This window comes from Corvus moneduloides, chromosome 1 (assembly GCF_009650955.1).
Source record: "Corvus moneduloides isolate bCorMon1 chromosome 1, bCorMon1.pri, whole genome shotgun sequence".
In the NCBI taxonomy this organism is placed as follows: Eukaryota; Metazoa; Chordata; class Aves; order Passeriformes; family Corvidae; genus Corvus; species Corvus moneduloides.
In genome coordinates, this window is record NC_045476.1 from 37,395,418 (window position 1) to 37,410,428 (window position 15,011).

The 15,011-nt window shown below is 41.0% G+C and overlaps 1 protein-coding gene across 2 annotated transcripts in view; it reads left to right on the forward strand.

Annotated features, from left to right (window-relative positions):
- Positions 1–15,011, forward strand: part of TRAK1 (trafficking kinesin protein 1) — a 103,497-nt gene that overhangs the window by 29,217 nt on the left and 59,269 nt on the right. For both annotated transcript variants that reach the window (XM_032106001.1, XM_032106011.1), the window contains exon 3: positions 8,838–9,032. The gene's annotated coding sequence lies outside the window, so the exon portion shown is untranslated. The remainder of the gene's footprint in view (positions 1–8,837; positions 9,033–15,011) is intronic.

Genomic DNA, 15,011 nt, shown 5'->3' on the forward strand with positions numbered 1-15,011 from the left:
CTAGTGCCTAGTAGATTTTTTTGGGGATGTTTTTTTGCTTTGCTTTTTTTGTTTTCCTGTTGTGGTGCAATGAATAGTGCAGGAAGACTAAAAAGCTACATTTGACTGTTGGTGCATTTAAATGTGTGAAAATAACTTTTATTCCATAATTTAGGTCCATAACATGTGAAGTTCAGCTTTACCTTTCCCCCTTAATGTATGTGTGTGTGTCCATCATGAAGCAACACATTTTTCACTTAAAGTAAGCATCTGTAGGGAGAGCAAGCTACATAAGATTTAATTCTTACGTTTTGCTTGTGATTCTGTGAAAGCTTTGTTGACAGCCATTGTTTAGTGGCTGGCACATTTTGTAGCTGGGCTGAACAACGAGCAAAAGCAGGACAATTGCTTTTCAGGGTTTTTGTACTCGGTGATTTATCAATGGGTTTTTGAGACATTTGCAGTCTCTCTTGGCAGCTGGAAGATCCTAATGGTTAATGAATGTGTTTATTCTTACTGCTGCTGAACAGTGCATTGCCAGCATGCCTTTGCTACATGAATAGCTTTTGTTCTAACTCTAAAAAAATAGCCATGGTGGCAAAGTTTCCTTTTATTTTCTGTTTAATGTAGGAATCATGAATATGGGTGCATTTATCTAAAGGGAAAAACATTTCTGTACTTTGATTTAAGGCAAAGTTCATTTACATTTATGGCATAATGTACTGTAGAGTCCTAATAGTTTAATGGACTCTCATCACCAAATCTGTCTCGGCTTTTATACCCAGCAGGAATGTGTATGTAGGATGGAACCAAAGCAGGGACACTTCAACCTGGTAAGCAGTGGCATTCCTCACACTGGAATTGGTTTCATCTTTGTTAGCTTTGGCACTCCCAAATTTATCCTAGTCTTTAGATGTGTATTTGGCCAAGCCAAAAAGAGGTTGGCATGGAATCTTTTGTTTTCCCATGGAAGACTGGATTTTATGCAGATTTTTCCATGTTCAGAGGCAGAAGAACCACTGCTTAAACAGCTTTGGTCAAAGATGTGTGGCAGGGCTTGCAATTTCAAATCATGTCATGCCATGCCAGTGAAGTTACAGAAGCTGTTTGAGGAGCTGTTTTTTTGTTGTGGTTTTTTTTTTTAAGAAGCAATATTTTTTGCCCTATAATCTAACCACTTGCTTTACGTTGAAACACATGTCCTGAGTTCAGCAGTATCATTTGTAAGACTTCAGTACAGTTAGCCACATTCTGGGCATCTGAGAACCAAGGCTGAAGAGAAATATGGTAAGTTCTGGGGTTTTGCCTATTGCTTTGTACATACACCTGTAATTGTTAAATAAGGCTCAAGAAATACTTGTAATTATAGACTTCAGTCAATACTTAATAACTGTGTCTATGTAGGCCTATAGAACTCAAATAATGCATGACTACAGGCCATGTTTTCCTCTTCAGTAGCATAGGTAGCAGCCTAATTGTGTGGTAGAATTTCTTCCCTCTGCTTTTCATTTTTATGTGGATCTGTTCGCAGTGATAACGATGAGTTCATTCCATCACTGTCTAAATGGACAGAAAGCATGGGGAAGATGAGACTATTGGGCAGTTCCAAGCAGCCAGGAAATATCTGCTGGAAAAACATTTAGAGAAAGATCATCCTTCTTGCATCCATCATTGGAGTATGGTTAGGCTTGTTGGTCTGCTGAAAAAAGAGAATGCTAACGTAGTCATGGCCTCCTGGCTGCTTGTTGAGCTAGATTAGGTGACTAATCTCAGCGTCACATGGAGCAAAATCAGCGATCAAAATGGTCTGGTATTTGGCATGGAACAGCCTCAACTTGATGAACTTCGATTTCCTGTGTTACATGTGGCTGGACTTTAGCCTCCATGGTGTGTAGTCTTTTCTGCAGAGAACCTTATTTTTGCTTAACTAATATGGAGCCAGCACTGGAATTGACCCTTGGCAGGTATTGTGTGCTTTTTATTTTCTGGAATTGTTATTTATTGACTATCTTTTCTCAAAGATTTAAAACGGAGAAACTTAAAAAAACCACTGAGAGAGCTAAGTGTCAAGGGTAAGTGTATTATGTGTGTGTGAAATAGGACAGGACTGAAAACCAAAGAGAGGAGTATGTGGTCCCATGAAGTAAAGTAGTAGTTTTCTTTATTCTTCCAGCTTTCTTCGGAGAGATTCCTTGTTTCTCTTGTCTCTTTTGTTACTGTGGTTATCTACTTCTTTGTCCTCAGCTGCCTCAACAGGTAGTGACAAGTTATGATGTTTTAGTTCTGTTGCAAGAAATGAAAGATTTGCCTGGCTACTGAGGCATTTTTTGCTTGCTTTTGGGATGTTTTTCTTTTGTTTTGGTTTGGGGGTTTTTTGTTTGTTTGCTCGCTTTGTTTGTGTTTAAGAAGGAGAGGGTATTTAGACTGCCCCTCTCTGGCTGTGGGCTGAGCATCAGCTGCTGGGGTTTGATGGAGTGGAGTTTCCTGGAAGATGCTCAGGGTGGACATGTGATACAGCCTGATGACCAAAGCTTGTGTTTTGAAAGTTGCCAAGCAGCCCAGCACTTCCCTAAGGTCACACCCAGAGTGGAGTTGTTTTGCTACACACACTTCTGTTCAATGGTTGTTTCCCTTTGCTCAGAGGAGGCACTTCTGGGCAGCATGGCTGCTTTGTGCTATTTGCAAGATGTTGGCTTCCATCAGGACCACAACTCAGGGGCACTGTGCTCTGGGAATGATACTGTCTCTGGGTAGTTTTCTTGTGGTCGTTCTTGTCATGACTTGTGTGTTCTGGCATGCCCCTTCTTGAGCGGTGCTCTGACCCTAGCGTAGTTCCTGGCAGGGCTGGGTTTATGAGCCATTGTTTTTTCCACTTACAGCCATGGGCTGTAAGTGGGAAACCGGCTGGCAAAATGTCCTGTGGGATTTGGGGGTTCGAGTACTACGGCAGTTCTGCCGGCAGGTGGCAGTTTGTACTGCGGGTTCTGTGGAGACCTGGGAGTCCTTTTAACCTTGGGAGGGGAGCTCTGCTCCCAAGCAAATCGGTGAAACCATGAAGATCAGGGATGGTTTGAACCAGAATGCAGACAGGCAGAAACTATATATTTTATGTTCCTTGTGAGGACTGTACTATAAGCTGTGGATACAAATATGCAGCTAGCAAGAATTTCTCTTGCTTCTTTCCAGTCCCGTGAGATATTTTTTGCTCTCACGGAAGATACTAGTAGAGTTCTATAAGCTATGAACACCTGTGACCTTGCAAAGATTTGTTTATAGTACAGTAGAAAAATATTTTGATAATGGATGTTCTAGGATTTTAGCCAATCACCCTGAGGCAAGGGGTGGCTGATCCTTTGACCAATTAGACTATGAAGAAAAAAAGTCTATAAAAGAGTTTGTGAAATAATTAAGTAAGATGAGGAATCTTGATGCACAATGCCTGCCTGCTGGATCTCTCTTCTCCTCCCTACCACTGCTGGACACCGTGATAATAAGCTGTTTATATTGTGTTTGTAAAGGCTCCTGCAGATACCAGGCTCTGAGATTTGTAGAGTTAATTTTCTCTGTGTGTTTACTGTATGTTTTGGGGTGTTCTTTGTTTGTTGGCCACCACTCTCCCCATGACCTTGTCCCTTCTCTTTGTTCTAAGTTCATTCTCTGAGTTTATCATTTGTTCTAATGTGAAGTTGATGCTGAAATTGAGTCAGTGCTCCTTCTTTATTGGTCAAGCTAGGTTTTCTTTCCTACAGTAAGATACTTCTATAGCCATAAACAGATGAAATCTAAAAGCCTGGCAGGGAATAGAGTTTGAAAGATGAGCTACTTTTAGGTGACCATGTTGATAGGAATGAGATTTTCAAAGCTGTCTACCTGTGGTTCTTGTTGAACTTAGCTGGAGTTGAAGTTAGTTTGACTGAGGCTGAATTGCTTGTTCATGAGGTGCTGGCATAGTTCCACCCATCCAAGTAACACTGACAGCTCAGTATGTATGTAACTCTCTATGGGAAGTGACCTCACGTATTGCATTGCTGTGTGAGTGCAGGATGAAAAGGACAGTGGGTGACAGCACCCCACACAATGCCTTGTGATCTCTGTGCTGTTATGTGCAGGGAGGGAAAGAATTCCTTGAGGAGCTGTGCTGTCTCCATACAGTCAGCTCCCATTGTTTTAGACTTCTCACTCCATTTCTGTATGATCAACTCCTTGCTCACTTGTCAGCAGAGGAAAGATGTAAGTGTGCATCGGAAAATAACCAAGTGTACTCTTATCCTCACATGCACATGGTTGTCCTGCAAATTCTTTCTTTCTCTGCGTGTGAAAAGTTAAAAAAAAGAGTGGGGGAAGGAAGAAGCCATCCTCCCACCCTCACTTCAGGCTCCACAGTGAAGAGTTAGTTTACTATATTTAGAGCATTTTGTATGGATAGAGATGTGCCTAGAAGAAAGTGAACTGATGAAATAGTCAAAGGTACCTAGATCAGCAAGAATAATAAAAATTTATCTAAGGAAATATAAGCAAGCTGAAACAACCAGTGAAACTTGAGTGGCTGTTTTAAGTTGAGAATCATGGGGTACAGAGGTTTAGTATGTCCAGAAAAGGAGAAATACACCAGCTGGTCAAATGCCAATGTATGAAAAGATACGAAACAAGCTTGTAGGTAATCCATTAGTAACTACCCAAGGGATACTGAAGTGGGAAGAAATATGCAGAAGAGAGCTCAGCTGGAGTGTTCTGCCTGTTTTGCATCTTCTTTATAGAAAGATTAGGAACTGTAACAAGAAATTAACCAGGACAAAAGTCTTCGAAAACATTTGTTTAAATCTCATTTAGAAAACAGAGGGCACAAGGAGGAATGTTGTCAAAAATTACTGCAAAGCGGACTGAGCACCTTCTTCATTTCCTGAGGAACAGGGCATGGAGAAATACATATTTTCAACAAAGCAAGTGAGATGGGGTGTTCATGCATTTAAGCTAAGAAGAAAGTAAAGCAGTAGAACATGTTACTTGCAAAAATAATACAAAAAATAGTTAATTAAAAAAAATTAATTATTTCTGTGAAGTGCTGAAAGCTATAGAGTTGCAAGAGCATAAGCAGAACCTGGAATGACCCATGCTTTACTAAGAATCATGAGTTCATAATTCATTAGCTATTTAAGTTGGTTTTAATCTGCTTGTAGAAATTTGTTTGCCAAATGTGTCCAGAAAACTGAAAGTTGAAAATTGCTTCGATTACAAAACCCAGAATCCATAACAGCAACTCAGAAAGATATGGTTCCAGTACATTTTGTTGTATCATTTTTAAATTAATGATCAGCTAATTGTTTTAAGTGTAAGATGTTACATTTTTCTCAATAAAATGAAGGTACCACCTAGAGCAAGAGGAAGTGCTTTTATGTCTATTGGATATCAGTTAACTTAATCATAAATTACAGTCACAGATGATGTCTTGGGTGTTCTTAGTAGAGAAGTTACTTAGTTGTTTATCTTTGCAGTTCTAATCAGAAATAATAAAATAAACCTCTGTAGAAATATAGGGTCTTCTAAAAAATTTACCTGGTGTTTGGGGATCTTCTCATAACAAATGTGTGCATCTCAGAAAACCAGAGGGGAGGAAAAGTGAAGGAGAAGAGACCGTGTAACTGTAGCACTGAGAATGTTGCCGAGATTTAAATGGTGAACTAATGTTTAGTCATGAACAAGTGTAACCATGGTGTCCTATTTTTCTAAATAGGCAATTACATCAGAGCCTGTTCCTATTTCCTGCTGGTATCCAGATTTTAAAATTGCAGTAGAAGTTAATGACAATAGCATCATAAAAAGTTGCCTTTCCAATTACTCATTAATATCTTTTCCAGTTATTAGGCCTTCTGAATTGCTTAGAAATTCTCAGGATTTATTATATGGTAGAGTAGAAAAATTTTCTTGCTTGGCTTTTATTCCACGATAATTCTTATTTCTTTGCTGCATAGTCTTCACATTCCAGTGGATTTCTTTTCCACAATAAAACGGTATAGTTTTGGTTTGTTTGGGGCTTTTTTTCATATGTATGTATGAAGGGTTTTTTTCCCCTCCTCACATTTTACTGGTCACTTCCTTTGTATTCATTTTTTGCTACTTTTTGGGATAAAACTAGCCAGTTTACCTATCTGTACAAATGAAAGTTTCTCGTCTCATCTGTAAAGTCTATTTCTTTTGGAATCCTAATAAGAGAATGACACTAAAGGTTCGAATATTTCAAGATTTTTATTTCTTTGTTTCCAAGACTATCATCTCAGGCTGTGTAGATTCTTGCATTTTTCTGAAGAGAAGAACTAACATTTTGGCCAGAAAAACTCGCCCAAAGCACCCCTAATGAAAAAAATCAACTCCACATTCTTGAGATTGAGAGCAATTAGGTAATCGAAAGATAGATATATAAAAGAAAAATTTTTTATGTGTACATGTACACAGAAAGGTTTTTGAATGTCTAGTGGATGGCAGCAGGGGGTTTTTAGAAGATCAGCTGGTTTTTCTGCACTCAGATTGTTGCAGGCACTGAGAGGATGCTGTCAGCAATTAAAAAGGTAGCTAGGGAAAAAGAAAGGTTTGTAGTTACAAGCTGGCTCTTGTCTTTCAAAGCATGGGGAACAGATCTTGTTTCTCTCTGTAAGCCAGTAGTCCCTCTGAGAGGGTTGCAAGGACCTCTTAAAATGATGTGTGCAGGCTGATTCTCACGTTGCACAGAGCTCCATCAAAACAGCATTGCCGCACATGCGGGCATCTAACTGCAGGAAGGGTTGGAGGACACTCACATGTGTACAACAGGTAGCAGAACAGTCTGGGTGAAAGCAGAGGAGAATACCTCCTGATAGGTAACAGCAGACTCCTTCAACCATAAAGTACAACACAACTTTCCCAAGTGGATTTTTGTTCCAATCATCAGAATTTTGTAAAGTATGTAGGCAGGAGATTGACAGTATGAGTTCATCTTGGTATTCTCTGCACTGTTGTCTGATAGAATAGTAATGTTCTTGCAATTTTTAGTGCTTGGGTTGCTTTTGACGATGTAATTTCTGGATTAAAAAGGCAAAAACCAGGTAATTAATGATGTATAGAAAAATATATGTTGCTTCCCCATTCTCTTCTTCCTCCCCTTCTTTGACACAGATGAATTCCAGTAGGTTACAGTGGAATTGCAGGTCTACACCAATCCTGCAAGATCAAGTTTCTCTTACAAAAATTGGTGCCTTTGTCAGGAAGCAGCAAGAGCAGGGCCGCCTTACAGGCGGCTGACAGGATGGGAAGGGCACAATCCTTGTTGGCACAGCCCAGTCCCTTTGTTCCCAAGCAGAGCAAAGGTGCTGGCAGCAATGGTTCAAATTGACTCTCTAGGGGTCAATCATCAAACAAATGCCAGCAATCCAGGAAGCCTGGACAACGAGTCAGTGTCAGCAGGGAACAGAGCTGGGCACAGGCTTGCCTACAGCACTGCACAGGGCAGGACCAGGGGCTGGGGTGTACATGGGGCTCCTGGCAGAGCATGCTGGCAGAGGGGACCATGGGGAGCGTGGTCATGGCAGTAAAGGTACATGGGAGCACTCAGGGTCTTGACAGTCTTGGCTGTTTACTCTGGAGTGAGTCTCAGCAAGAGTTGCCAGAGCTATGACACTGGTTAAAGAGGGAGCTCTGGTGCGTTGCCCTTCCAAAAAAGGCGTGGATAGCTCTTCCATACTTTGTGGGGGGGGTAGGGGGTTGTGCTGGATGGTGGGGTTTTCTCTTTGTACTGGTGCGGAAATGGAAAATGTGCAGATTGATGCAGTACGTATTTACTGGAAACATACCATGGGTTGCTCAGTATCTTAATAAATATTTAGCATGACATTTTATTTAATTGTATATGATAATTAAACATATGTTTAGAACTATCACAACTGTTTTGGGTATTGACACACTCTCAAAATTCTTCATTATAATGTAATATAGGTTGGAAGGTACCTCTGAAGATAATGTGTTCTGACTTCTACTAATAGCACATCTTTTAGAGTAAGTGCTCATGGCATTGTTTACTCGACTTCTAGCCTCCCTGTGCCCCTGTTTGACCATCCTCACAGTAAAAAAGAATCTATCTTGAATTGGGATTTTTTGGTGTTAAAACTTCCCAGCTACCTCCTGGCCTAAATTTAAAGCTCTAATTTTAATTGTAACATTTTTGCAGTTGTTGTTGGCTGTCGGTATCTGTTTTTAGAACTGAGTGCAAATTTGATGTATTTGTGAACATGAGGGTCTGCAGCACAGAATGCAGGTCAAATAGTGTTGAAAGGTGCCCTGGAAGTTCCTGTAATCATCTTTACGGGTGTGTCTTAGGTGTGAACTGTGACACTGTTTGCTATTGCAATCCTGGATTTCTGTTTCTTGAGAAAAATCTGCCAGCAGCAAAGGCAAAAAATTACAGTGGTACTAAACTGTGGTCAAAGACCAAGTTAAGGTTATATGTAAGGCTTGAAAGTTAAAAATGATCTGTGAAGTAGAACATAAAAAATTTACATTCCTCTGTGCACTAATCCTTTCTTCATACTCCAGTTGTAACTGGCTCTCTGTTCCCCACTGTAGCCCACTTATTCTTCAATAAATGTCCCTGCTTCTAGAGGCTTTTTGTCACAAAGAGAGCATGCCACTGTATTGTCTACTAGTAAATATGATATTATATGATAAATATTTTAGGATAATTTGGGCCAGGCATATCTTCTGAACTTATTTGTATTGAGCTGTTCTTTACATGCAGAAAAATCCTGTTGATATCAAAACAAAGTGATGTCTTTCAAAGTTTTATATATAGTACTCAAGGTAACTAACAGAGATTGTTCCCTTTCCCTTAACAGATGTGTGCAATAGTACCAATCTTCCTGAAGTTGAAATCATCAGTCTCCTGGAAGAGCAGCTGCCTCATTATAAGCTAAGAGCGGATACAATCTATGGTTATGACCACGACGACTGGCTTCACACGCCTCTCATTTCCCCCGATGCGAATATTGACTTAACAACTGAGCAAATAGAAGAGACCTTGAAATACTTCCGTAAGTCAAAAATTCAGAAATTGTACTGAGAAACAAATAAAACAGTGCTATTTTTGTTACCTTCTTTGAAGTATCTGTGCAATTCTTTGGAAGCTGTGGAGAGGAAGAGAACTGTTTGTGGTTTATTGCTTTGGTCTCCAAGATTGTGGTAGATAGAAAATGAAGGGAACATTTAATCAAGAACAGCCATTGCACTTGTGATTTGTGCATGCACCTTTCCACATTATCAAATACTGGAGAAACTGAAATAGTTCTTTTTGCTTGTGATCTCTCTCAAAGAGACTGAAATTTCTGTATCTGTGCAGCTTAGAAAGCTTAGGCTTCTTTCCATATCCACTTTTTTTGAACGTGTTCTCTGACACATTGCACTGTTGTCTGGCAGCACTATGTGCCAGCATCACAGAATGACATTAAATCATTTTGCTGCAGTTTAAGTTTCTGGAAAAGCCTTGTGAAGAACCAGGCTCTGACCATTTGGTTGAAATGGTTTGGCCCTTCATTCTTTTATTTGTTCATAGTCATGCTATCAGACAAAAAAAAAAATACTTGTGCCTAGAGGGAACACGAGTAGATTTGTGACCTTTATGGTTAGTCATTCTTTTGTTGGAGTCTGTAGATACTTTATCATGGTGACTGGATTCATGTCTCTCTGGTTTCTTCCACTGTAGGTATTGACTTAGGTGTGCAATTAGAGAAGGCTTCTGTGATTCATCTCAATGACTACTATGCTGAAGCAATAGCAGTGGATTTACATGGACTATAGTAGTATGTAGATTTAGGTAGAGCTGCAGGAGGGATGAGGTACAGGGCTCAGCACAAACCTGTGCAAAGATGGCTTCATTGCATTTTGAAGCACCTGAAGAATCTCTTTGTAAGGAGCACAGCTAGTAAAGAAAAGTATGAATAATATGAAGAACTGAGTTTCTGATGTTCAATAAAGGGCATGGAAGTATTTTAGTAAATAACTTACATATGCTCTCCGCTTACCCCCAATCACACAAAATCAGTGGGAGGGGCAGGGAGACAAGCTGAAGCTGAACTATGGAATCAAGTGTACTACCCTGGTTTTGTATCAGCCCATTAGTGCTGTTACAATGATGGCAGAAACTGGCTTAAATAGATAATTTGAAATGTAGGGTTTCCAAAGCCTTTAGTAACCTGATTAGTCCTGTCTCATGAATAAAATTGTCTGCGTGGGTGCACTGTTGCAATAACCATGGGAAAAATGTTTTGCTAGTGGGAAACTCAAAAATCCCTATGGCAGCATCCCTGTTCTACCAACTGAGATCATGGTAGGTGTGTGACTGCTGGGGATGGATACAAAATACAAACTATGTGGAACATGAATTGAGAGCAGCCCTGAGGAGAAGGATTTGGGGGTGTTGGTTGACAGCTCAACCTGATCCAGCAATGTCCAGTTGTAGCCAAGAAAGCCAAATCTGTCGTGGGCTGCATTGAAAGAAACATGGTCAGCAGGTCAAGGGAGGTGATTCTCCCCACCTACTTTGTCCTTGTGGGACCCCCACCTGGAGGGTGTGACCAGCTCTGGGGCCTCCAACATAAGAAGGATGTGGACCTGTTGGAGCGAGTCCAGAGGGGCACAAAGATGATCCAGAGGGCTGGAGCACCTCTGCTGTGAAGACAGGCAAACAGAGCTGGAGCTGTTCAGCCTAGAGAAGAGAAGGCTCTGGGGGGACTTTAGAGCACCTTTCAGTACTTAAAGGGGGATACAGGAAAGAAAGAGAGGGACTTCTAAGCAGGCCCTGTAGTGATAGGATAAGGGATAATGGCTTTAAACTGATAGAGGGTCAGTTTAGATCAGTTATATGGAAGAAATTCTTTACTGTGGAGGTGGTAAGGCACTGGAACAGGTTGCCCAAAGAAGCTGTGCATGTCCCATCCCTAGAAATGATCAAGGTGAGGTTGAATTAGGCTTTGAGCAACCCGGTCTAGTGGAAGGTTCCCTGCCTATGGCAGGGTGTTTGGAACTAGGTGACTTAAAGGTCCATTCCAACCCAAACTCTTCTATTATTCTCTGAAAATGAAGCTGCGAACAACAGAGAAATTGGGGAGCATAGCTGCCTGAAACTGTGAATACTTAATTTTATCTAGCTTTTAGCTTACAAGGCATGATGACTGCAGCTTTACCATGTTGCTGTGGTTGTAGATTTCTTCCAATCAACTGGCTTGAATGAAAAAACCCTGTAATTCTTGCCACACTGTATATTTTCTGCTTTTACTGGGAAATAAATGCTTAAAAAAGAGGAAGCAAGCAAGGAAATCTTTGATAAAGAAACATTTATTTCTTACTGCTTACAGGCAGACATTTGTGTATAGATAGTAGTTCAAGAAATTTAAGCAAATTTGGGTCTAGCCTTAGACTGATACCCTACAAACTGAGATCTCTGACTTTACCCTTGTTCAGTTGCTGTGAACAGGTCACAGACTCCATCTATACACAAGAGTGCAAGATCGTAATAACTCTGCATGTTTCAAAATGATTGCATTGATTGCAAACATTGGTTTATGGCAAAATTAACTATGAAAATCAAAATACTATGTTAAGTAAGTTGGCAGAAAGGTTCTGTGAATTATGCCACCACCACTTTGGAGTGTTCCACAGTGTGACTACTTGCACAGTTTTCAGTGCTGCAATTAAGCTACCCCTCTTGTACCTGTTTAGTTTGTTTGAAAAATCTTAATGAAGATGTGAGCAAATACTGTAACCTGTCTCTTTGAAAGTTTGATTTTTCAATGACTTATGAAAATTTCCTTGCAGTTGTTTGTGTGTTGAGATTGATGCTGGTTTATAACCTGTTGGTGCAAATGTGATGACTTTCCCACTGTGTTGATCCATACAGCAGAAGAATCAGCAATGACCCTTAGGCATACTGCTGTGGCTTGTTAGAGCAGATTTTCTGCCTTCCCGTGGTTTTTTTTTGAGATCCTCAATCCAATTCACAACCACAAAGGCTCAGTATCTGCTGGGCCACGTAACACAAGAGTATGGCTACTTAGCTCTCCTTTTTAATTGATCTTTGAAGATATTGGTAGAAAGATGAATAGTCAAATATCCAAGCATTTTAATTTATTCACTGCTTTTTGTAGGGATTTAAGCTATAACACAGAATAGGTGATGTAGAGAATTAGTTCATAAAATTTAGTTGGCAATTGGGAGGAATGGAATAGTATTAGGCCTGCAACTGTACTTTTACATTCTGGAACTCCAAAGCACATCTTTGTTATTATTTCTTTCAGATGGAAGGCTGAGGCAATTTTTGCCAAATGAATAAAATAAAACTGATCTTATCCTAAAGCATAATCAAATAAATTAAATGTCATCTGACCAGCCTCATTAAACTGTTTAGGCAGAGTGTCTTTTAAGTAAGCCTAAATGATGTATGATACAGCAAAATGACATTCCATCTCCCTGCCCCCGTATTGGGGGCAGTCAAGCTCACTTTTGCTGAGGGCTGTGGGGAGAGGTCTGTGTGAGAGCCAGGCTGAGCACAGCTACCAGGGGCAGTGAGCAGGCACAGGAGTCTGGGTTTTTCCTTGGCAGCTTAGGGGGACAGGCCCCATCTGAGAACCCTCTAAAAAACTGAGGGTGCTTGCTGCTGCGTGTAAGGTAAAGGTAAGGTGAGCCACAGGAATGTGGGCCTCAGGAAGTCCTAGTAGCTTCTGAGAAGCTGTCAGCTGCTCTTGACCCAGGGGTGTCCTGAGCCTTCTTTGGAGCTGCTGCTCAGTAGGGATGGTCAAGTACCTTTTTAGCTGGTGGCTGGGAGAAAGTCCTCTCTAACAGCCAGGTCTGGAGCACAGCTTCCAGACACAGCCAACAGATGTACTAGTTTCTGTGGAACAGTGCAAAGAAGGGATCCTCATCTGAGTTCAGAACAACCTAAGCCTGCAGATGTGGTGGCAGTGTGCCACAGGTGCATTCTCCAGGTTTTGGAGCACCTGTCCCTCAGGGCAGAGACTTCAGCCCAGACAGAGACTTTAACCCAGAAAGAGCTTCAGATTGGGAAGACAGCCCTGCAAGAGTCAGGTTGCTGGGAGTGCCTAGAGCTGCTCCCTATCCTGAGGTAGAGAGAGATGGCTTTCATTTATGCAGGTGTGCTGTTGTTGGAAGAGCTGTCACCACGTGGTGAAGTTGAGAGGAAGTCAACAGGCTGTGCAACATCACAGAGGGTTGAGACATACACAGGACCTAGGAGTGGCTGAGACATCAAAGGACTGTGCTCCCATTCAGAGGAACCTTGACCGGCTGGAGACATGAGTAAAGAGCAGCCTTGTGCTATTCAGCAGAGGGAAGTGCACAGTCCTGCAGCTGGCGAGGAACAGCCCCATGCTCCAGTAGATGCTGGGGTCCAACTGTTGGAATGCAGCCTTGCAGAAAAGGGCCTGGGACATCCTGTTGGACACCAAGGTGGACATGAGCCAGAAATATGCCCCTGCTGAAAAGCAGAATAATGGCATCCTGAGCTGTATTAGGAGGAGCATTACCAGCAGTCTGAGGGAGTTGTACTCAGTTAGTGAGGCCACACCTGGAGTGCTTGGTCCTATTCTGGCCTCCCTTATTCTATATTCCTTCAGTGTAATGCATTCCTTTCCTCTCCCAGGAAGCTGCAATCATGTCTCTCAGTGGGTTTTTTGCCTTGTTAGAAAAATAGGTCATAACCATGCAGCTGAAATATTTTTGTCTAGCCAATCGAGCATAGTATTAAGCTCAACTTCATTTTAGAAATGTTTTTGCGGTCTCCAGGAAAAATATAACCAAAAAAAAGGAGATTGTAATGTACATTATTTCCAGGTGGTGAACAGTTTGCAAAATTTGTTTCTTTAAAGCTTTATTCTTGATTTTCTTAATTCTACGTAGGGGTGTATTCTCTTAAATGTCTGTCTCTTGCTATTACGGTCTTATTTACAGTGTTTAAGTGTGCCTAGTGATACCTTAATTAAACTACGCAGCTGGTTTTGCAGGAAGGTTGCCAAAGACATCAATTTTGATTTTATACAAATGCAAAAATAGTGCTCTCCAGTAATTTTTTGGGGGAAGGGAGAAATAATCCTTTCATGTGGAAAATAGCTTTTTGTCATTAAGTACTTTAATTTCCTCTGACTGTGCCCCTGTCTGATGTTAAATCATTTTGTTTCAGTGGGAGAACAGTTAGACCCTCTTCTGCATTAGAAGAGTCTTTTCCTTGTACCAGTGAGGTCAGAAGCCACGAGCTCTGTCCCATCTGTAGGAAATACTTGTACTGTTTTGAAACCCTGGATAGTCATCCCAGTTTGATGAAGGACAGTCAATCAAATCTGAAGCACCCATTTTTCTAAATTTTTTTCAGTTCTGAAAGCTGCTGGTTATAATGCCCTCAGTTGCTCTAGATTTTACTCTGGGTTCTGCTCTTTCCAGGTTAAGCAAGACTTCTTGCTAAACAAAACACTACACTGGAAGAGATCACTGTCCTAAGTTTTTGCTCTTACTAAATGTGTAGTCATAGGATTACTCTTATTCAGTGTTCTTTTAGAGGGTGGAAACACCACTAACTCTTCACATCGGTAAATTATTCCAGTTTAGAAATAAGTGTGACAGCCCATCCTTGAAAATCAGTTGGGCAATTTTAAATATGCCTACTTTGTCAGTTTGCAGATGTATGTGTTGTGGCAATGCCTGACTGTGATCAATATGCATTTCATACTGGTGGCCTGTACAGCTACTGCTCTGATAAAAAGGACTCCAGACAATGTTAATGGGATGGGCAACTTTATCCTGAGTGGTGGTGACTGTACTGGTGACTGTAGAAACTGATGATGCGATATGGTGTTTAATTATCTGAACCATCCTGAGGCTGTAGCCAAGAGAAGAAATGTGACCCAGAGGTAATCAAATGGGATGTAATCCGTTGCAGCTGCCATGGAAATACTCCATCCAACTCCAGTGTTCAGTTTCAAAGCATCCTCACAGAATTGTAAAAGGTT